Consider the following 24,311-nt stretch of genomic DNA (forward strand, 5'->3'; position numbering starts at 1 on the left):
TAATGAATTATTATTAATATATCTTTCTAAATTAAATGGTAAAAAAATGTGTTAATATTATTCAGTGACTTTTTATGAGTCGTTGAATCATTTAATCAACTGATTCATTAAGCAATGAAACAAGTCTGTTAATGAATGAGTCACTGAATAATTTACTTAACCAATTTTCTTAAATCAGTTTCATTCACAAACAAAACCCCCAGCAGCCAGCACTATACTGTTACCGATATTAACGTCTTGTTTATATAACTTTTGTGTCAAAGTAACAGTACACTCAAATTTAAATTCATTAATTGATCTTAAAGTTGTATGTCTTTATCTGGCAACATAATACTGATGTAATATGTGAAGAGCTTCTCCATTGCTTTGAGCTCTCAGTTTTATTCAGCTGGTGGCAGCAGAGTACATTTAGTGCAGCGGATTATACCATCTGAGATGCTCTCCTAAATTATGAATAGTTTCCTTAAATAAAAAAAAAATTTGGATATCAATGACATGACTCAGAAATGGAAAATAAATAAACCAGATGAGTCTCAGATTATTTTTCAAACAGCATGCCACTGCACTGATTAAAATATTAACCATGCAGGTTTCTTGTTTTAACATGTTTTTGTTATTTTGTTACTACTACAGTTTTGCTTTTTTGCTTTCTTTTCTCAGCTAATTTCTTCTCTTCCAAATGAGCCCTTCTAAAATCAAGTTAGAAAAACAGCACATTATCTTAGGCTGGTTTAAAGCAGGGATGAGATAACAAACACAGTAGCCTATTTCAGGCTTATAAAACAGACCCCTGTGGAGTAAATCGTGAATGTTCTTTAGTGTTTTAACCACATGCAATTCTTGCAAAATTAAAGACCAAGGTTGAGATTAAAAGTTAAGCATTGAGCATGTGAGAACAAGACCAAAGACACGTGCATGCACACATCGGGTGAATCACTGCACCCCTGACATGTAGAAAGATCTTCTTCTTTGCGTTTGAAGGTCTTTGAACCTCCGTCAGAGTTTCACGATGAATGAGCTCTTTTTAAAAGCGTGCTCATTGTTATCTAATTTTGATATCCTTTTATAAGCATGAGCAATAATAAATAAGAACATGAGGTGCAACAGGAAGATCATAACGATCTGCTCTTAAAAGCCCTGCACGTCTATACTGCCGCAGAAAGAACTCGAGCATAATAACAAGCATTTCTAGAGTATACTATTTGCAGCTACCCATGTGCAAGATATTCATCTTTCAACAGAAGTCTAAGAAAGTGTTCTGGAAGGTTGTCCTTGATTTGATGTTTACAACGATTCTATTTCATTTCAAGTACAAATGTGGGTGGAACTGAGCGTGACATTTTGAGTTATTCTCTGGAACGCTTGATTCTGATTGGTCAATGGCAACATTCAGTGGGCAGGTACCTCCTAATATAGTTTTTAACGTTAACAAGATACCACAACCGGCACTACTTTCGTGTTTCTCTTATCACACCACGCAGTACCGTTTCTAGGCATAGGCAAACCTAGGCAGTCGCCTAGAGCGCCACCAGCTGGAGGGGGCGCCAATGAGCGCACATACTGCCACTACATTTTAAAGGGGTGGTTTACTGCTTTTTTTCTTTGCTTGATTGTGTTTATGGGGTGCAATATAACATGTCTTCGTGTTTCGTTTGTTAAAAAAACGCCTTATTTTTCATATATTTCACCTTTATTGTAAGCCGCTTTCTCCTCCGTCACTTGAACGCCCGGTTGACTTCCTGATTCTCTGAAACCACTCCCTCAGAAACAGGCGATGGGCTCAGATTGGTTGGGCCGGTGTGTTGTGATTGGCTAAACTGCATACTGCACATTGTCCGGAAACTTCACGCCCATTACCTTTACGGGCGACAGTTGCATGTGCTCCGGTCAAATGTAAATAATGGTGTCAATATTGCCATATCAGTTTGAGCCAGAATCAGACCCAGAAAGCGGTAATGAAGAGAGTCGAGCAGAACTCCCGCAAGCAGGGCTCTTACAAAACGTTTCTGAATGGATGTTTGCTGTTGTGATTACATATCATTTTTTGAAGTTCGTACACGTTTGTCTTATACACACAAAATAGCATCGAACTAACTGGCTACTATAACCAAACAGCGTTGGCTTGTGTTTACGTTCTTGATCAAATCGAAAAATTACATCATAAAGTATACATGGAAAATACATTTACAAAATTAGTACATAATTACAAATTCGGGTCCAAAATGTTTGTACGCGTTTGTCATAGACACACGAAATAGCATTTAACTAACTGGCTACTAAAGCCAGTGCTGGCATTTGTTTACGTCCTTGATAAAACTAAAACATTACGTCTGAAATTATACATGCAAATACATTTAAAATGATGAAATCTTACTTAAGGGTTGTGGCCCAACAACTGTTGGAACTGCTCCATGTTTTAGTAATAGTTTCTGTGTGAATCCGGCATTGAACTCGTGTAGATTCTGGAAGCTGTCTTCCGTAAAATGCGCAGCACAGAGAGCTAAATTAGGATTGTAATTGTCAGGACCATAATCAAACATAAATTTTATCCATTGTTGACGAACTACAGCGTCCGTAGGAAGCCCGAACACAGAAGACCTGACAGCTGGGTGAAAATAACACAGTTTCGACGGCATGGCTACAACTCTCCACTATAACTCTTCCTCTTCGACAAAGCCGCAGAACATGGCCTTGCCCCCTTTTTTGCATGTTCCGGAGGGAGGGGTTGATGCAAATTTATGGGTTTGTTACATATGCAACCCGGGAAGTATCTCGTTGTAGTCCCATATGAGTCGTTTTTGTAGGCATTAAACTTCCTGATTTTTAAAAGACAATATCTCCGCTCACGTTGAACTTTCAGCGCAGCAACTTTGCAGATAATGTTCATGCACCAACAGCAACATTACACAATATTTAAAATTAAAAAAGTGAAATCGCAGTAAACCACCCCTTTAACAGGGTTGTTATCAAGAGTGGCACGGACACCCTGAAATATCATTGCCGCCCCCACTGGATCCCCCAACATCATTGGGCTAGAGCACTGTCATTCTGATGATGCCTGTATGCCATTGGATCAGAGCGCTGTCAATTGCTGTCTCTGATTGTTGCATGCAAAGTTTGCATTTGGATTTGGAGCGCTCAACAATGCCATTAGATCAATGGGTTCTGTCCGTGTTTTGGCAGGGTAAGGCTTTTTTTTTTTTTTTTGCCATGCAAGTTCAAAGGCCAATTTAAAATATTGGTAAATAAAAAGTGCACAAAATCAGTATTTTGTTTAGGCAGTATTTGTGGCAGTCAAGAAATCATGTTTCATGTGAAACTGGTCTAAAAGGTGTGCGTTTTTGCGCCAATGCATTGTTAAAGGTTCAGTGTGTCGTGTAATATTCCCTTATAAGACTTTTACAGCCAATTAAAATCAATACAATTAAGAACAAAATGTCAAATTTAACGCATCCTGACGGAAGTGTAGAAATGCTGAATCAATTAATTCGCTTCCAAAAAAAAAAAAAATCATTCACTTCCAACAGCGCTTAAAAGGAGAAGCGTCATACATACAGGCCGTTTCTCAAGCGGAAGGCTGCATCCTCCGGAGGTCGCATTTGTAGGCTGCATACGTCATCAAGCCTGGTTTATTTCAGTTAACTGAGCATTACATTTGCGAGTCAAATGTATATTACAACAATTTACACTTAACTAAGAACAATGGTCAAATTTATAACCATTAATATACTAAAATAAGATCTTCTTTGTGACGTATGCAGCCTACAAATGCGACCTCCGGAGGATGCAGCCTTCCGTTTGAGAAACGGCCGGAGAGGGCAGAGCGTCGGGAGCGTCGCGTTGTTTAAAGGGGAAGTTCACACGTCAATGAGTAATAAAAGAACTACTAGCTGTATTCTGATTACTTTTATGTCACTGATCAGGCTTTTATAGGCCTATGTAGTTTGGGGTGTTACAAAAGGTTATATTGGTTTGACTGAAATAATAATGCAACTGACACAACAACAACAAAACAATAAAAAAAACAAAAAATTAAAAAAAAACCGGATAAAATCAAAAAGTAGCCATTGGTAATATCTAAACATGTATCCAAATTAATTTAATATTAATAAAATTAATTTATGTGTGATGACAATTTCTTAGCAACTAGGGATTGTTACATAGAGATACAGGCATCCAGTGGCTATAATGGTGTCAAAGATAACAAACTGTGCAAAATGTTTTATCTTAACAGTCAATTTACAAATAGGCCTAATGTGTTCAGATTTGAGGAACTCACGATGCACTGAATTTCCACAAATTAGTGTCGTTACTCGTAGGGCTGGGCGATATATCTCAAGCGATATGCATGCACGTCTTGTTAATAATGCCAGTAATGGGGTAGGTGTAGACATTAATAAAACACAATCTAATAGGTAGAAAAAAATATTTATTGTTGGTTTCCGGTAGCTGTATCCCTTCCAGTCACAACCGTGAATAAAACGCATAATTACTGTATTTGCATTACTGTAAGGGTTTAGGGTTGTGGTAGGTGTAGACATTAATAAATCATAATTTGACAGGTAGCATTTTTCGTTGTCGAATTGTACTACCTACTGTTTTAATGGGAGGTAGCAAAATCTGACAGGGTAGCACAAATCGACAGAACACCGGTTCCGTGATTAGCGGTAAATATCCATCACCTGGTTTCAAATGGAGCGGCATTTAATACACAGAGCCGTAGATCACTGACAAGCTGCGCAATATCGCATTCATTATCGCAGATGAATCGCCTTCGATAATGAACGTGATATTGCCTAGCTTGTAAGTGAACTACGGCTGCGTGTATGAAATGCCGCGCCATTTGAAAGCAGGTGATGGAGATTTACCGCTAATTACAAGCTAATAGGGATTTCGCCCAGGGCGTCAAAATGGCTAGAAACGGCCCTGACACCAGGCTATCTTGTTTTATAAAATGCAACTAGTACCATCTCAGTTTATCTATTATAATGCGTAAATGACCTCAGAGGACTCGAGCAGGCTATTATACTGTGGTCAAGCCAGCCGCCACTCCGAAATGCATGGTCAATCTAGCCGCCGCGCTGTTTTGCTTTGCGCACATATACTGTGCATTACGGCGATCTTCCGCCGGTGTTTTGCATGCGTTCACTCAGCCATTTTTTCTTTTTCTTTTTTTTACTGCTTAACTTATACATACAAACAAGAAAAGGGAAATAAGAGTCAGGGTAATATAGCCTATATTAAGAAAATTAACTATACTAATCAATAAAGTAATATCAGATTAACTGTCTGTAATATTACTATAATAGTCTCTAAAAAATATTATTTAAAATAGGCCTGATAAAATGAAATTGCCAACCCCATCCCCCCACCCCCCAAAAATCTCATATACAACCTGTTTTGCTTAGCATTTCAGATAGCTCTAAAAAGGAAAGTCCCTGTTACCACAGACTAGTTTCACTTCAGATTGATAATAGACCTTCTCAGGTTGTCACTCACCCAAAATCAGGTAAGTCTGGTGTTGCCTTACAAAATAAAGGCCTTCCAAAATCTCATATCCAACCTGTTTTGTTTAACACTTCAGATAGCTCTAAAAAGGAAAGTCCCTGTTTCCACAGACTAGATTCACTTCAAATTGACCTTAGTATTATTTTGCTGTAATACTGTTGCAGTGTATATCTTGTTACTACGCCGATTTTCACATTCAGTAATGGACTTTTTTGTCTTAGCAGAAGCTTAAAGAGAATTTAGGGATAATTATAAAGGGGGAAAAAAGTTTTAGGATAAAAATAATTATAAAGAGAATCATAAAGGAAAGAAGATATTCATAAAGGGGAAAAAAGCCTTAAATAAATATTATTTGTATAATCTGTATTTCAATTTATCACTTCTAAGGAGTGCAGCCATAATCACTTCTTTGCACATATTAATGTTAATGGAATCAAATCATATTTTTGACATGAAGAAATGGAAATGGCCTTAAGTAGCTGAAATGACTTACACACAAACAGACACACAGTCCTCTTCAGAAGTGCATCTAACACTTTCAAGTGCCTGTGCCCTTGCCCTGCGGTGATGACTTTGATATGTGCTTTTATGGGATCAGTGGGAATAGGATTTTGCATGGTTATTATGACAGAGACCTCCCCATCTCTCTGATCCGCACTCCGCTCCTCTTCTTCTGCATAATCCCCACATGTTCTACTTCAGTCTTCATTTCCTTGCTGGTGGGAGGCCCGGAGAAACATGGGGAATGTTGTCTTCAGCACCAAGTTCACCACATCTGATTTGTGAACTTCATTGTAATTCTCGTTGCTCACCTTAGGTTTGTCTGTGCAGTCATATTAAACTACATAAATCAATCCAGCTTATTTTTAATGTAAGAATGGGTGCAGCCATTTTGTAACTTAGATGTACGAGGTTTCTGGTGTCATCTGGTTCCACTTATTTGATCTGTACAAAAATAGTCCTTTCTACTGCTTGATATTGCAAACTGCAGGTTACCATGCTATTTGTTAAAATATTATTTCATTTAATATCATATCATTTAATACAATATCATATTTGACTGTTTATACACTCTGTTATTCTTCTAGTTATTTACCTCAGAAACACTCTCAGGTAAAAAAAAAGTAAAAAAAAAGTTGCAAAGCTAGCAGTAGCCTATAAGATACAAAATTTAAAAGGTAAATATTTGTAACTTATTTACCCCTAAATGGTACATATTAATACCAAAGGGCCGGTTTCACAGACGGGGCTTTGCTTGAGCCAGGACTAGGCCTTAGTTAAATTAAAGTATTTAAGCAGTGTTTATAAAAATGCCTTAGAAGAAAACATTACAGTTGCACATCTTGAGACAGAACAATGGCACTGACATATTTTAAGATATGTCAGAACAAGATATTTTCAGTTGAGGCAGCTCAAACATGCATTTTAGTCTGGGACTAGCCTTAAGCCTCGTCTGTGAAACCGGGGGAAAGTGTACACAATTAGCCCCTTTTGAAAAGGTACCACCCCAGTAACAGTTTTGTATTTTTTTTCCGAGAGTGTAGCAGCTAATGAATCTCACGCATTCACAAAAAAAAAAAAAAAAAACCGCTTAGTTCGCATTGCAAAATAAAGTGGATAATCTACTATTTATGCAGATTTATTAAAGACTTGACTGAACTTTGGAGTCCAATGCAGTAAATAAGAGTTTAGGCTAATGCTAATGATATTAAGCCTTGTTTGGGTTTTGTTGACTAATGAGGCTCGATGGCAATATTATTCATAAATGTCATGTTGCCTTATTTCTGAATTGTGTTTCGCCGAACAGGTGACCAAGCAGAAAACAGTGTGTGGTGAACCTGTGTACTGTAAACTTTAGACAGCTGAGCGCCTGTCTCATCTACTCAATAGAGAGGATTTCAGACACACTGATGTGCTCATTTTATAAATGCTTTCACATTATGTGCTATTTCAATTCATAAACACTTAGAAATTAATGAAGACATATACAGTATGTTGTGCAACATCTCAGCCTTCATTTACTGTGGTTCGAAATGAGACACACATGCCTAATACAAACCCAGATATTTGAATCATTCATAATGAGTCATCATATAATAGGCATTAAGCACTTGAAGTGCAGCGTTACTTTAAATGATATGATACAGTTCAGATTGACTGATTGACATCAGATTCACCTTCAAATGAAGAGCAATCATCTAAGCAACCAGCTCAAGAGAGTATTAACAGAGCAATGTTTTTGAATGAAATAATGTATCACTGACCCAATTAGGTTTTCTTATATCTTAAAGTGAAGGGTCTGTATACTGAAGACTTTTCAGCATAATGGAGGAAGATAATGCAATTTCAATAGCAGCAGGGAAAATAAGTTCTGATTGAAAGAAAGCACTGCTCAGCAACAGTCTTGTTCTCGCTGTGAATTAATGTACAAACCAATACCCCACAGCCAGTTTCACTAAGAACTCTGTGCCGTTCCTCTACACTGGCACACAGTGAGCTGGGATTCTTAAAAGAGAGACTGACAGAGAAGAGAATGGTCAACCGGAGAGTTGATGGGGAGTAAATCTGCTGTGAAAGATGATGTCCCCAAAGATTCATTAAAGCTATGGGTTTAAAATAAAATCCATACAGTGGCACTGCGACTGCTACTCATAAAAGCAAGACTAATTATGTGGCAATTTAGAGTGAAAGAGTGAGACAGATGTGTTGTTTATTCTGCTATTGATTATCACTCATATTACATTTAATGAAATGAATATGCTACATTGCCCATACACAACTGTCTCAGCACTGTGTAACGGCCTGCAGTTATATCTTTTCATAAATACCATTATAATGTTTGAAGTTTGTTTATCATGTGTTTTAATGCAATTATACTTTCAAAAGGTGTAACAATGAATAAATAAGCATTACAATGTATTTTAACTGTGGATACAATTACTCATGACATTGCATTATAAGCTGCATTAAAAGGCATAATTAATGCATTAAAACTACTTATAATGCATTAAAGGTTTTAAGTAAAGTAAAGAATGTCAATATGAACTGTATTTCTAAAGCATTTTTGAATCTTTTTTTTGGCAAAAATACGTGCCACATAAGTAATTGCACTAGTAATTGTCCACACACATTTAAATGTAGCAGGAATGATATTAGCCTATTAGCTCAGAATTCTTCGCACTACTTCAGCACTGTGCTACAGAAGGCCTGCTGAGTTTAAAACTGAGAGAACAATTTTGAATGTGTATGAAGGTGTGAGACAAACACACTTACACCTCCCTTGAGTAGCTGAATGCGATCTAAAACCACAGACAACCACATTATTACACAAAACATTGCAATGCAGGCTCTCTATATGAGCAGTACTCTCTCTGCTTATCTGATTAAGATGGAGATGATACTATTTTAGAGCCCCAGCAGTGAAAACCCGAATGAGACTGAAAACAATTAACCACACACCCTTGATGTTTTTTGTCAGTGTGTGTATTTATTAATGCACATGTAATGACTCATTGACTGACACGCAAGCCCCAGGGTATGGAGGTAAATGAAAAGATGCATCGTTTGTGTGTGTATGTGTGTTTCAGTGATGTCTGCTGGACTAATGCCATTAAAATGTTTATACTGAGAAAGATCATATCATAATACTGAATCTAATACTCCCTGTCTAATCATTACTGGACATAATTTATTTACGGTTCAAAAAGTGTTGTTTAAGATGATAACAGTTAGATTTGTAACAAACTAGATTTGTGCCATGTTCTTAAAAAATATAATCTTTGTATTCATGTTGGTTATGTATGATTCCATTCAAAAGTATGTATAGAGTTAATGATACTTAACTTGCACACATATTAATCTTAATCAAGAATGTTTCCAAATATATTTGTTGAAGTAAAAAAATATTTCTTATAAATATCATTCAATTTTAGTCATAGTCTCCTTAAGGTTGCTCAATTTTACCTGAACAAAAAGTGTCATAGAAAGTATCTAATATTTGACATCATATAAATCAATGTAATATCTGACTGGACTGAATATATTTAATTATTTTTAAAGAAATAAGAAGAACTTTGGCATAATTTTTCATTATTCATATTTCATTATTTCAATGACCAATAAGCAGCGACTGAGAGTGATTTTAGCACATTCATATATATATATATATATATATACGTTGTTAAAACCCCCTTAGCTGTTATAAATTCATTGTAAACCACGGCTTCACGGGGCATATTGCTTTTATAAAACGGTTATTCCATATACTTAGTAAGGTTTCACAAAATAAAACAGAGCAAATAAGTGTAATGATATTAATAAAAGCAGTATTCTTCCACCAAACAATGTAGTTCCTCAGAAACAGTTGTGGTTGGAACCTACGGTTGGAATAAAGTGGTTGAAGCAACACACAAAGTAAACAAAGGTGTAGGTTTGTAGTGTAATTTACAACGGCTTTGAACGTGGCTCAACCAATCAGAATCAAGGACCGGAACTATCCATTCTTTTTATATACAGAATATATAATATATATATATATATATATATATATATATACAGTCATGTGAAAAAGTTAGGACAGCCTATTGAATTCCATGGTTTTCCTCATCAGGACATAATAAAAAAATAACACGGTTCTTTCCAGGTCTTAAAATTTGGAAAAAAAAACCTCAGATGAACAACAACACATGACATATTGCACCGTGTCATTGTTTATTTAACAAAAATAAAGCCAAAATGGAAAAGCCATGGGTGACAAAATTAGGACACCCTTACTATTAACATAAGAATTAAGAGGGTAAGTAGTCAGGCACTGCTAATCAAATGCCTTTGATTAACTGATCACCAACAAGTGTGAGCACCTCTATAAAAGCAGAAGTTTTAGCAGTTTGCTGGTCTGAAGCCTTCAGGTGTGTGTTAACACAATGCCAAAAGAGAAAAGACATCAGCAATGATCTTAGAGAAGCAATTGTTCCTGCCATCAATCTGGGAAGAGTATGGCCATTTTCAAATGAAAAAGTGAAAGTGAAAGTGACGTGGCTATGGTTACACTTACTCAGAATTTGTGCTCTGCATTTAACCCATCCAAAGTGTACCGTGAACACACAACCAGAGCAGTGGGCAGCCATTTATGGGGAGCAGTTGGGGGTTCAGTGCCTTGCTCAAGGGTCTCACCTCAGTCGTGGTATTGAAGGTGGAAGAGAGTGCTGTACATTCACCCCCCACCTACAATTCCTGCCGGACCTGAGACTCAAACTCACAACCTTTAGGTTACGAGTCCAACTCTCTAACCATTAGGCCATGACTACCCTGCTACAGTGAGGAAGTTTATTCACGAGTGGAAGACAATCAAAACCGATACCAATTCACCCCAATATCAGACTTCACCGCAGGCTCCACAGGCCTCAATTAACATGTTAAATGATAAAATTCATGACAGTACAGTTAGAAAAATACAAGTATGGGACAAGTATGGCATGTTTGCAAGGCTTGCCAGAAGAAAGCCTCTTCTATCTAAAAAAGCATGGCAACATGGTTTAGGTTTGCAAAGTTGCATCTGAACAAACCATAAGTCTTGAACAATGACCTTTGAACAGATGAGACCAAAGTGGAGATGTTTGGCCATAATGCACAACAGCACGTTTGGTGAAAACCTAACAAGCATATCAGCACAAACACCTCATACCAAAAGTCACACATGCTGGTGGAGGGCTGTTGATTTCGGGCTTGTTTTGTAACCACAGGACCTGGGCACCTCACAGTCATTGAGTCTACCATGAACTCCTCTGTATCCCAAAGTATTCTGGAGACAAATGTGAGGACATCCTTCCAAAGCTAAAGCTTGGCCAAGATTGGGACATGCAACAGGACAATGATCCCAAGCACATCAGCAAATCTACAACAGAATGGCTGAAAAGAAAAGAATCAAGTTTCTGCAAAAGCCCAGTCATAGTCCAGACCTCATCCTGACTGAAATCATGTGGTGAGAGCTGTGTATAAACAAATGCCCGCAAACCTCAATAAACTGGAGCAAAGTTGTAAAGAAGAGTGGGCCAAAATTCTTCCAGAACGATGTGAGAGACTGATGAAGTCATACAGAAAATGATTACTTCAAGTTATTGCTGCTAAAAGTGGATCTACAGGCAGTTGAATCTAACTTTGTGACACATGGCTTTTCCATCTTGGCTTTGTTTTTGCTAATCAAATAATGACACAGTGTGATATGTCATGTGATATTGTTCATCTGAGGCTTTATTTCCAAATTTTAAGACTTTCAAAGGACCAGATAATTTTTTATTATATAGTGAATTCAAGAGGTTGTCCTAACTTTTTCACATGACTGTATATATATATATATATATATATATATATATAAAGAGAGAGAGAGAGATCATATATAAAATATTAAATAAATACAATTGTTTTTTTTTTTTACTTTAATACCCATAAAAATATGAAAACCAATTTTAAAATCGAACATATTCATATTCATTGTATATGATCATCATATAGAATTCATATGTACAAATTGCATTTTTGAATAACCACTTATATATTTTTTTAATTCTAAAAAAAATAAGGTTTATGTCATTGACCTACACAATACATATGTTCTATTTGAATGATTTTCTTTTGATCGTCAAAGAGGGAAATGTAAGCCTTCTCTGTAATAGGCTAGTAATCTCATTGTATTGCATTTCCTACAGTAAAAGGGGTTTGAAGAAGCATGCTGCAAGATCACAGCAATTCAAGGATGAGATGTATAGATGTGGGGGCACTGGCAACCACACAGCTGTCTCAGGAAGTGCTTTCACACACAGGGTCATCCATCTCACACAGGGTTAAAAGGTTTAAGCTGCTGTGAACCTGTAGAGAGCAGCATTTGATATAATCACATACTTCTATACCATCAGCTCGTCCTTACCGTAAAGTGGGTGGAGCGATTATAGTAAAGCTCGTGTATTTTCCTGTTGTGGCAGCCGAAACCTAATCGTTTTCACACACAGACAAACAAAATATGTATTAACTGCCTTTAAGTGGATATACTCCGAATACAGGCTATTATCTTAACTAGTTCTTAGCGGGTTGAAAGGGTATCGCAACCCGCCGAAAGGCGATTCGCGACGAAGACCGCTGGTTAAGAAGACTGGTGGGACTTCGGTGGACCATCTCGGTTTTTGGAAGCAATTTGTCTTTCTTCCTAAGGAAGTGGGTGAGTAATTGTCCTGCGGTCAGCTGTCATGTTGAGCTTCTCACTTCAGAGGTGTCCACTTATGGTGCGCGCAGAGCTGTAACACATCTGCGGCGTCACTGCGCCGCTGCGCATGGTTTGAGGCTCTGCACTTCGCACGCGGCATACGAGGACACCAAGAGAGGCATACTTACCAAGTTCTGGGTTAGCGTACACAGCCAAAGTCTAGTCAACTTAGTTCTCGCTCTTGTGGCTCGTGTAAAGAGTGTATAACCATCGTAAAATGTACTGGTAATTGCATCCGAGATGACTGGTGCTGGAGAGCAAGTTATTCACCACCCTACTGTCATGTAGAAACATTGACTACCTCATTCTTAAAGAGATAATATACAGTAAGGGTTTTTTATTAAGAGTTATATATGGACGTGAAATATTGATTTGATTGGTTTTATTAAGTTAATTGTAGAGAAGGAGCAACTGTGTGGGAAACATGAGGAGGAAATTATTATATAATGTTGGGAAACTCATTTTTCAGCAGAAATATTTGACCCTGCAGCGACTGACCAATCAGAATATGTATATAATCAGTATCTATCTATCTATCTATCTATCTATCTATCTATCCATCTATCCATCTATCTATCTATCTATCTATCTATATAATGTATGTAACAGTATATATACAGTATTATATACAATATATATATATATATATATATATATATATATAGCTACTGTTTATTTTCTGAAAATGAGTTTCCCACACTGTTGCTCTTTATCTACATGTAACGTCCATATATGCCAATCAAATCAATATTTCACGTCCATATATATATACAGTAGTCAATATTTGAAGTGGATCAAAACCTTTCATCAAAGTTTTCCTAAAACCAAAACAATACCCGTTCTTGTCTTAGGACAACTTTGATGAACTTTTTGATCCATTTCAAATGTTGACTGCTGTATATATATATATATATATATATATATATATATATATATATATATATGGACGTGAAATATTGATTTGATTGGCATATATGGACGTTACATGTAGATAAAGAGCCACTGTGTGGGAAACTTTTTCAGAAAATATTTGACCCTGCAGCGATTGTCATTGATCAATCAGAATCAGGAATTCCACAGAGCAGTGTACTTAAGGTGCATGTTGAATGACTTGTCCTTGGGTTTACTATTGTTATTTGTACATGTAGGTGGGTTTTTATGCCTTATGATGGATTTTAGTGGCTTATTCATGGATGGCAAGGAATCAGTCAACCATTTCACCTTGATACAGGTTCAGTTATCAGGGCAGTTTTGTAAGTCTTAAATTTATAGGCCTCTTTGAAGAAAACTCATTTTAATATGAAAAGATATACATCTACAGCAGTTATAAATCTACAGATGTTGTCATAAAATCAAATAAACTCTAAATTACAAAAGACTAATTAGCAGGATATCGTTGCTAAGTTTCAACAGCTCGGTTGCAGTTATTACATAATCGCCTGATGATCTGTTGTTGATCTAATTGTGATTCCAGTTGTATTCATTCATTGCCATACAATAGAGGGAATTTCAAGTGAACTGAAGAGAAATTAAATATGAAATGTTATTGGTAATATATTATTGAAATATTATTGTTTCTTTTTCCGGTGCAGTCGTGCATTATGTGACCAAACCTGAACCAAACTCACATATGCAAAGAAGTTCTGCAGTTCCACACTCAAGGCCCTTTCACACTGAAGAGGTGTCCAGATGTTATTCACTTGTAATGAGAGTTATTGATTTTTGGCAGCACAAGCAACAGAAGCATCAAAAGCTGAGCAGATATTAACTTTTTGCAAATGAGGGATCTGCCCTGATACAGCTTGAAGCCAAGTAGGCAGAGTGTGAAACCAAAAGTAAACCACCTGTGACCTCCAGTTATTTTATTGCTGTCATTGTGAATGGGGCTTAACAGTGATTAAAATGCTTTGCTTTTGGTTTCTCGTAGATGTTCCTACTGTGCCGCGGTCTCTAACTGCATCAGGGTGTGGGTCTGTCTCCTCTCCCATTGCTATTTGATGCCTTGTGCTGTGACCCAGATAACATTAGGTGACACTGAAAATGACTGATGCCAGGTTTCTTTTTTTGCTGCAGTCAGTGGGAATGTACAAAATTATTAACAAGACATAATAAGCATCGTAAATGAAACGTGTGGTGCTTTCTATTCACTTTATTTGAAAGTTGCAAGGCTTAAGTGAATGAAATGATTTGAGAAGTCTTGTATTATACACCACTGGAGAAAAGTCATTTTCACTTTCACTGGAGTGACATTTTGATTACAAGGTCAAAACATGAAAAATGAAACTATGCATTGATTTGTTCACAATATTTTTAACTGTTATATTTTAGAAATATATTACTATTGCATATGCATAATATTAACAACAAATAATAGTAGTAACAATAATAACAATTTATATTACATTGCTATAATAGTCAGTCTAGATCAAGGGTGTCAAACTCAGTTCCTGGAGGGCCACATGCAGCCATGCACAGTTTAGATATAACCCTAATTAAACACATCTGATCCAGCTAATCTAATCATTTAGGCTTATTTGAAAACTACATGGTATGTGTTAGAACTAAACCGTGCAGGGCTGCGGCCCTCCAGGAACTGTTTAATGACACCCCTGGTCTAAATGCAAAGTGGACTAAAGTGGACCCAAAAGAGAAATAGGCTATTTAAAACATTTGTTATAATTTTAATATTTAAAAGTATTATTAATCATTCTACCCTGTGGAATATTAGTTTACAAAGAGTTGCAGGAAATCATATAGCCTATTTAATTGTGGGATTTCCAGTGTAATGTGAATAAAGGACGACTTCTTGTGTATGTGAATGGTAGACCAGAAGTGACATAATTAAACCACCAATCGAAATTATCTGTGACAACAGCCAAAATGTCATAATCGGGGCAGCCTCAGCGGATGCAACACAGGATTGAATAAGAGCACACGAGCTGATCTTGGTTGTGAGGGGCTAAATAATTCAGAGCACGATGGGAACGCGCGTCCTTAAAGAACCTAGACTGTGGAACATATGCGATAAATATTCCGCCAGCTCCAGTCTTCCTCAGGTTTCAGCTTCGGACAGCGAGGACGCTATTTACGAATAGGGAAGCGCACTTCTGGGGCCGATGCGCCCCAATACGTCGTGTCCTGCATTTGGGGGTGAATCGCCACTGTGCGCTTATCGGGGAAGTTAAGTAGTTCAGTTGCATAACAGCGCTGACGTCCCGATCTGCATTCGTTATATGTTGCCGTCAGGCGGCAGGTCATATGAGGGAACTGCTGCTCCTCGCTCTTGCTCTGGCTCTGTCTGAACAGAATGTACAGAGGAGTTATTCGTCCATGTGCAGCGTTTCTGCGCCGTGTTTTAAACAGTTGTGGGCGCTTACGGTACAAAATGGTGCCCTGTTTGTGTTCTATTTGCAGGGCTTTATTTTTAGTGCTCTTTCTGGAGCGGGTTTCTGAGTGAACGAATTTAGCTTCGTGATCGTTTATAGCTCAGCAGTCATTTCTTTACGTGCATGAAGCATGCAGAACATGGATTACAACAATAGAGACAGATAATGTTAGGTGTTGTAGTAGTGGTCTAGGAAAAATAACCACAACAAGTATCCTTAGGCCTATATAAAGTGCAGTTATGCTCAATTTCATATGCTAGATATTTTGTAGGCTATTTAAAACAAGATATTTTGAAGTCAGATTTTTGAATAGATTTGTCTGCATGTTGAAGTTTTTGAATTTTGAATTATTATTTTTTTAATGACTGGATAGGATGACATATTTTTGTAGGCCAAACCTCAAAAAAGAAACGAGTTGTGTCCTGAAGTCAATAGATTTTGCCTGAAATAATAATAAATAACACAGAGGTTGTCAGGAACATAGAGATATGCATAGATGCCTCAAAAGCTGCTGTTTCTATTGGGTCAAAGGTGGTCCATGAACACTGAAGAGCAAGTTAGCTGTGTGTCTGCATCAGTAGTTATGCATAATATTTATATATGCGATAGACTTCAGCAGGTGACTATGCTAAATTAACTCAATACAACAATTTGAAGGTGTTAGCTAACATTAAAGTATAGTTTAAACACCTGTAATATTGAGTTAATGCATATTAAAACACAAATAAACACATTCTCACCTGTGAAAGGTTATGCCATTTCTTCAGAATGTCTTCAGTGGTTTTTACAATCAGAGAATGCGCAGTGTGGCACCTTGGAAGACTCCTTGATTATAACGTGACGCTATAAAAGTAATTTCTCATGCTGTCAAGTTTGAATGTAAAAAGCTGGAATTTCCAGGTTTGTTAGTGAAGACATATTGTCTTGACAAATTTCACTTAAGTGTTAGACTACCTCAGTGTTGCTAAGTTATCTTAGCCTAATCATTAGATTGCAGTTTCACATTTAATTTTAGGCCAACTGTATTGCATGCTCAGACAAATATTGTATCTCAGATGTTCTCTATTCAGTAGATCAGTGCTTCCCAACTTATCTTCACATGGGACCCTTTACATGTCATATGTTTTATCCGTGAGTGAAGCTGTAATTGGTTATAGACACATTTTCTCCCAGATCCTTTATATGATCACTGTAAATAAACGTATTATGCATATCCATATTTTTGTACTGAATAAACAAGACCTATCGATCACTGCTGAGCAATTTATGGTGTACCAAACAACAGGACACCAGTGTTACTGCTAATTAGACTTTTTAAATGAAGTCAATGAAAGATGGATATGATCCCATGGACACTAATGGCCACTGAGTTTCTCCTCCTAAACCACAGAGGTCCGACCTCGAGACAAGACTTAATGAACAGCTATCATCAGTAATTATCTCAGCAAATCTTAATAAAGCAATAAGCCCCAACAAGCCGTGGTTTTCAGTGAATTTATAACAGCTATACGGTTGGAATAAAGTGGTTGCCAAGCAACACACAAAGTAAACAAAGGTGTAGGTTTGTAGTGTAATTTACAACGGCTTTGAACGTGGCTCAACCAATCAGAATCAAGGACCGGAACTACCCGTTTTATAATGATTATTTTAACACATGTGGTCAGTGGTCACTACAAAGAAGGATCTGTTGTAGACATAATTTGACATGTGGCACATATAATTGTATGATTTAATGACTTTGATTTAATGAGAATTTATTGTTATATGAAAACACTCTACTGTTCAAAAGTTTGGGGTTGGTAAGATTTTAAAATGTTTCTGAGTCTCTTCTGCTCACCAAAGCTGCATTTATTTGATCAGTAATACAGAAAAACAGTACTCTTGTGAAAGATTATTAACATTTAAGATAACTGTTTTCCATTTAAATTAATATATATTAAAATGGAATTCAGTCTTGAAAACAGTTGTGTTGCTTATTTAAAAAACATTTTTTTTTTTGTGTGTGGAAACCGTGATACTTTTTTTTTTCCAGGATTCTTTGAATAGTTCAAAAGAACAGCATTTATTTGAAATAGAAATGTGTTTGTAACATTGTAAATGTCTTCACTGTCACTTTTGATCAATTTAATGCATTCTTACTGAATAAAAGTATAATTTTCTTTGGTACTACTGTACTGTAATTCAAAATGTTCCCAAAAAGTCCATCCCAAAAACATTAGGGCAAAAAGTCCATTTAGCTTTATTTAAAATATAAAGTGGTTTTATGTATTTCTTTTTTTTACACTGGGATATCATCTTCACATTTTATATCAGTGAGAACAGAAGAACCTAAGTACAATAAGCAGCCCAACATGTTTAACTGCTTCAGGGTCAAAAATGCATACAAATAAGACGTGATGGCATTCCTAGAGGAAGTTTATGAAAACGTGATGAAAGTAGTTGTTAACGTGGTGGAGATAAGATAATCTGTCAGTCATGAGATGTTATTATGCTACTATGAAACATCAAAGACGTGAGGCCACTGTGTTTTATGGGATAAAGCACTTACGGGATATCACTACTAGTGGTAAAGTACAATGAAGTAACAGAACCCTGATAGACCATATTCAGGACAAAATCACAAATCTAAGCTGATATCTAAATTTTAATCATGAATAAATATAAATAAATTCATTATATTTCTCAGACATTTAATAATGAAGAATGACTGATTTTCTTTTCTAAATGTAATCTTTGTAACAGAAAAACAGGTTTTACCCTGTTCCTGAAACTTCAGTTATCTTTATACAGTAGATCTAAAATATGTGGTATTATGGTAGTCAATTCACTTTGTTAAAAGGTTTCAGGTTTAATTTCACAACCTGATTTTCGTGTAAGATGTATGTAACTTTTCTTGGAGATCTATGTTTTATTCGCTCCCATATTGTAGCACACACTTGTTGGCATCAGTGTTAGTGCAGAAGAAGCCAGTTTGATTGTGTCACTGGAGGAAGGAAGTGGTTGCAGAGAGAATTTTGAGTTCTGCAAAATAATTCAAATAGCACAAAACAGAAGAAGGTTGTGCTTTGTTTCTTGCACATCAGGTGTTTTGCATCGATCTTCATTAGTTGCTTCCCCTCATGCCTGCTCATTAATCACGTTACTAATATACGCCATGTGCGAATGCATTTGTGTGTATTTGCAGCTACATAATGTACTTAATGTCTTGCAGTTGGATTATGTAAATATGTTTGGACTTGTGGGCATAATGAGCCAATATTAAAGTAACTTCTCACTTTCCCCTGAGCCCTGTATAACTAAGCAACCAATAAAAAAACAAGAGAGAGAAAGGGACATTAAAGTGCTATATTCTCAGACCTACAATATGAAATCCAATATGAAACACTGATGATTAAAAATGACCACAAGTATGGGCTGAAGGTAGGGATGCACAATATTTAATATTGGAGATTTGTGTCGGTTTTTTAAAAGATCTATAGATGATCATATAATACTAATTTAAAGGGACAATGACATGTTATGGCAGTGTTTTCAACCTACTATCTTTTGAAGAGCACTGTCTCTTTAAGAGTGCATGTCATGAGTGGCTTATGTGTCTGGTTACATCCCTAGATGTGAGTCTGTTGTAAGTGTAACGTCTCTTTCTGTTGTATTTCATATTAAACCGCTGGAGATTAGAGGGACTGGGGAATCCAGACAGGATGTAGTTTGGCAGCTTGCTTGAAGAAACAGTTTAGTGATGTGAAGTATTTTGGCATGAACTGTTCCTAAATATTTTCCAGATGTAAGAAGTGTGAACAGACTGTGTTATGGATGATTGCAACAAAACCGGGCCCACTGAACGGGACACCCTTTTCAGGTTTGAGGTTGTTGAAACTGCTAATTAGTTACAGTGTTACAAATGCTTATTAGATTTTCCGCAATGGCACATTAAATCGATCAGGCGACAGTAAAGACATTTATAGTATTACAGAAGATTCTTATTTCAAATCAAAGAATCCTGAAAGAATATTAATATTCCACAAAAATATTAAGCACCACAACTGTTTTCAGCATTGATAATAAGAAATGTTTCTTGAGAAGTAAATAATTTCTGAAGGATCGTGTGACTCTGAAGACTGCAGTTGAAAATTCAGCTTTGCCAACTCAGTGATGAATTACATTTTCAAATATATTAACATAGAAAATGTTATTTAAAAAATTCTAAATTACTGTATTTGTGGTCAAGTTAATGCAGCGTTGGTGACTTCTTTCAAAAACATAATACATTTTTACCAGACTATAACATTTTCACAGTTCCCCCACATCAAATCATAAGCCTGTACAATAAAATCAAAGTTATGTATTACTGATCTATCAAGCCATGTGTTACTAGTGTGACTACTGTTAAACATTCGCTATTAACAGTTTGGATGACATGCATCCATGATAAATCGGTCATTTGCTGTGAGTCACATCTGAGGGCTCAAATCACTGTTCTGCTTTCTTTTATCCCCTTTGGCTAGAAAAGCCTCTCAGATGGCATGATCAGAACATATGCCTGTTGTACAGAGAAAAATATCATATTTCTTGACTGCATTGCTCACAGATGGTGTCAGAATATCAGTATCAAACAGTTCTGTAAGCCTGCCAACAGATGACCTTATTTTACTTGTTTACTTTATATTTCATTGCGCAGTTTACATTCAGTTAGTTTCTTAATTCCTTATGCAGACGACAGAAATACATACCCCTCTTTTCCCAGAAAGGCTTACCAAGAATGCTTCGGTATATTAAATGCACGTGCGGTACTGTGTGCCATAAGTGTATGAAGTGTCAGTGACTGTATAGAGTGGCAGCTTATGTAAAGAGCAGCACAGGTGCATTGGAAATGTCCCCAGGGTCGGACCGTGACCCCTGCGTCTCCCCAAAAAGCCATTTCACATTGCAGCAACAGCACTGTAACCAGAAGATTGAAGCGGATCGTGTTTCACTGGCCTCCCTCTGCCCCCTCATTCACCTTGTGCTGATTGTTGATTCTGTGCGAGTCCGCATGTATATGTGAAAGAGGTAGAGAGCATGTATATATATATTCCAGCAGCGTGATTTATGTGTTTGTCAGGTTTGTTGTGCCCTCACCTCCCTGTTTTCCCTTGCAACTATGTGTTTGTCTTTCTGCTATAGTGTGACATGTGTCTGTTAAGTTGGCAACATAACTATGTGCTGCCACACTTACGATGGTGCCACACCTTGAGCTCCATAGAGACAAAGAAAAAAACTAGGCTGATAGTGATTTGGGCAAACACAGACATATATAGAAACACAAGGAGTACTCATTCATGAGTAACACACACCGTAAAAAGTGATAAGTTGACTTAACTTAAAAATTGAGGAAACCCGTTGCCTTAAAATTATTAAGTAAATAATAATTGAACTTGACAATTCACTTAACTTATTTTTTTAAATGATCATTTACTTAAAAATGTTAAGGCAACGGGTTTCCTCAATTTTTTTAAGTTAAGTCACTTTTTACAGTGCTGTAGATTGAGTTTACAGCCATTTGTTTATATAATTGCTGTAACATAACAACAGAGTGCCGCTTTTAGCAGTTTTGAGCTGAATGACTGTGGCTATGTCTATCGGGATACATTTGAAAATGCATGTTTTCTCTACATTTTGCCTTCGTTCACACAGAAAACTGCGTTTTTGTTTAGTGAAAACTTGGGATGCTCTGGATATATTTTAAAACAGTTTTCACTTTGTAGTGTGAACTGAAAGTGGTATTCGAAAATGATAACGCATGTTTAGTCAAGTGACCCATATTGTACCCACATAAATATCCATGTTGTACTCTATAGAGCGCTGCAGTCGTGACGTCAAAAACCGGAAGACTAATTCACTGCTGGTTTACTCGAGATTTTCCTGTGTTTTTTTTTTTTTTCAATTCACGAGTTAAATAAAGCCTGTGGTAAACATAACTTGACGATACTTGAACATTTCGTTCTACAACGTAAACTGTGCGCGCTCACATCCCAAACATTCTTATCGCTACTCATTAGAAACATACTTTTTAAAAAAAAATTAAAACATAACTGCTTCAAAATGTGCTTTTTTGGTAAATACAAAACGTCAAAGTATCATCATTTTATGTTTACCAGGCACAGACTTTATTTTACTCCTGAATTGAAAAATTTGAGGTATCCAGCAGTAGTAGTAGTAGTAGTAGTAGTAGTAATAGACTTCATGGAATTGACGTCACTACTGCTGAAGCACTCTATTGTTGTGCCTGCTGTTCACTTCAATAATGTTGCTAAATATAAATGTTACTTTGTACAATCTTCATATTGCATATTACAAAGATGTAGTATTTTCTGGCAATTGCTTTCCTGTGGCATGAGTTGCGTTATAAACCGGTGATGGAATGCTGATTTTGAGTGTGACCTGGACACAGCAGTGAGTGGTGGGTATTTTGCTAATAAAATGAGTATATCAGAAGAGTATCGTGAGAGATTTTTTTATGTCGGTCTTTCATTTATGACATTTTACAGATATGCAGGTGATTTAGGTCTAGGCATTTTCTACTGTGTTAGTGTGGACGAATGGAAAGCATTTTTTATTTTTTTTTTATTTATTTAAAAAGGGACCATGTACAATTTTAACATAAATGTTTCCATTTCATACATTGTACCGAATTTAGCCAATGGCTAGTTTTCATCCGCAGTCCCTTGGCAGGTAATCATAATCACAAATAAACATAAAAACAAAACAGCAAAAAAAATATATAGGCTTAAAACCTATAGGCGGAGAGCGTTTAAAAAAACAAAAATAATGTTGATTTAGCCTGTGGCATGAGAGTTGCCAGTGATGTTATTTGCAGAATCATGGTATTAATTATCGCTCAAAATCAATTTTCCCATGGATAAAATGAATGGAATTTGTACTTGCTTTATTGTTTACACATACTTATATAGCCTGTTTTTCAGATTCAGAGTATACTCTAATACTATTCAGAAAGTGTTCAGTTAGTGTTTCATTCCATTTTGAACAGAGAAAAGTGTTTTTTTGTTTTGTTTTTAGTTCACCACTTCCTCTCTTTGCTGTTATCACGTATAAAGAGCAGTGTTGGCAAATCTACTTTCAAACTTTAGTTTGCTAAGGTTGCAAGCATGAGGGTTTTTGATTGAATGAGTATTGATTTGGGAGACCGTTTATATAGAGGCTTGAATTGGTGAATCGTTTCTTTTTGAACGCTTCATTTATTTGAACCATACGAACAAACATTTTCACAAAAATGACTTAGACTTTCCAATACTTTCACTTTTGAGAGCGAGAGGATATTTTAGGAGCACATGTTTGATTATTACCTCAGTTTGTTCGGCTGTAGAGCAATATAATATGACATAAAACAGCCTTGTAGAACTACTTCTCTTGTTATAGGAAAAGCTACACTGCTTTGAAAAACAGAAACAGCAGGGGCTACAAAAGGCCTGAAACCCACCTGGGATGTTTACTGCTCAAAGTGAAGTGAATTCAGTGTGTCCCCTTGTGTTGGTTTGTGTACATCAAGGTCCCTGCAGAGAGCTAATATCTCCCTACAGATCCATTTACACTGGATTGTGCACTGATCTATATTGACCCTTAACCTTGTTTGCTATACTGTGTCTCTAGAGTAAGAATATTGTGTACTGTACAAAACAACACTAGACTTTCACTAATTAGCAAATATGAAATATATTGTGTTTTTGCTGATGTGACCTGAATCAAACATCCAATCAGACATGCACGTGAGACAGCAGACAGGGAATGTGGATTTGATGATTCTATACACCATCTGAAAAAGACATTACTTCTTATGTAAGTGTTAAAATGCTGCATAGTCCTGCAGTTAAAATATAAAATCGAACAATTATTTTGTTCATAAACTCAAAAAAAAAAAAAAATGGTAAAATCTAATTGACTGGTTATTTTTTTTAAGTTGAAAATATAATTTAACGTTACTGAATCAACATTTATGAATTTATATGAACATCACTAATTTATTTAGATTAAGAAAGTTATTGATTAAAAGTTTTGAGAAATGTTTTCGGGATTTTTTTTTTTTTTTTTGATGTATAGAAACTTAGAAAAAAATAAAACAGCATTTGTTGCAATTTGTCTTTACTGTCACTTTTGATCAATTTAAT

At 36.3% G+C, this 24,311-nt stretch overlaps 1 protein-coding gene across 7 annotated transcripts in view; it reads left to right on the forward strand.

Annotated features, from left to right (window-relative positions):
• The first annotated feature begins 12,195 nt into the window (after positions 1-12,195).
• thraa (thyroid hormone receptor alpha a) overlaps positions 12,196-24,311 on the forward strand; it is a 39,692-nt gene continuing 27,576 nt past the window's right edge. For 5 of the 7 annotated variants that reach the window (XM_058769079.1, XM_058769078.1, XM_058769082.1 and 2 more), the window contains exon 1: positions 12,199-12,718. The gene's annotated coding sequence lies outside the window, so the exon portion shown is untranslated. Of the gene's footprint in view, positions 12,719-19,835; positions 20,009-24,311 lie in introns of those variants that run through there. The other 2 variants (XM_058769076.1, XM_058769074.1) reach the window with 2 other exon arrangements.

Source organism: Onychostoma macrolepis, chromosome 03 (genome assembly GCF_012432095.1).
Source record: "Onychostoma macrolepis isolate SWU-2019 chromosome 03, ASM1243209v1, whole genome shotgun sequence".
Taxonomy (NCBI): domain Eukaryota; kingdom Metazoa; phylum Chordata; class Actinopteri; order Cypriniformes; family Cyprinidae; genus Onychostoma; species Onychostoma macrolepis.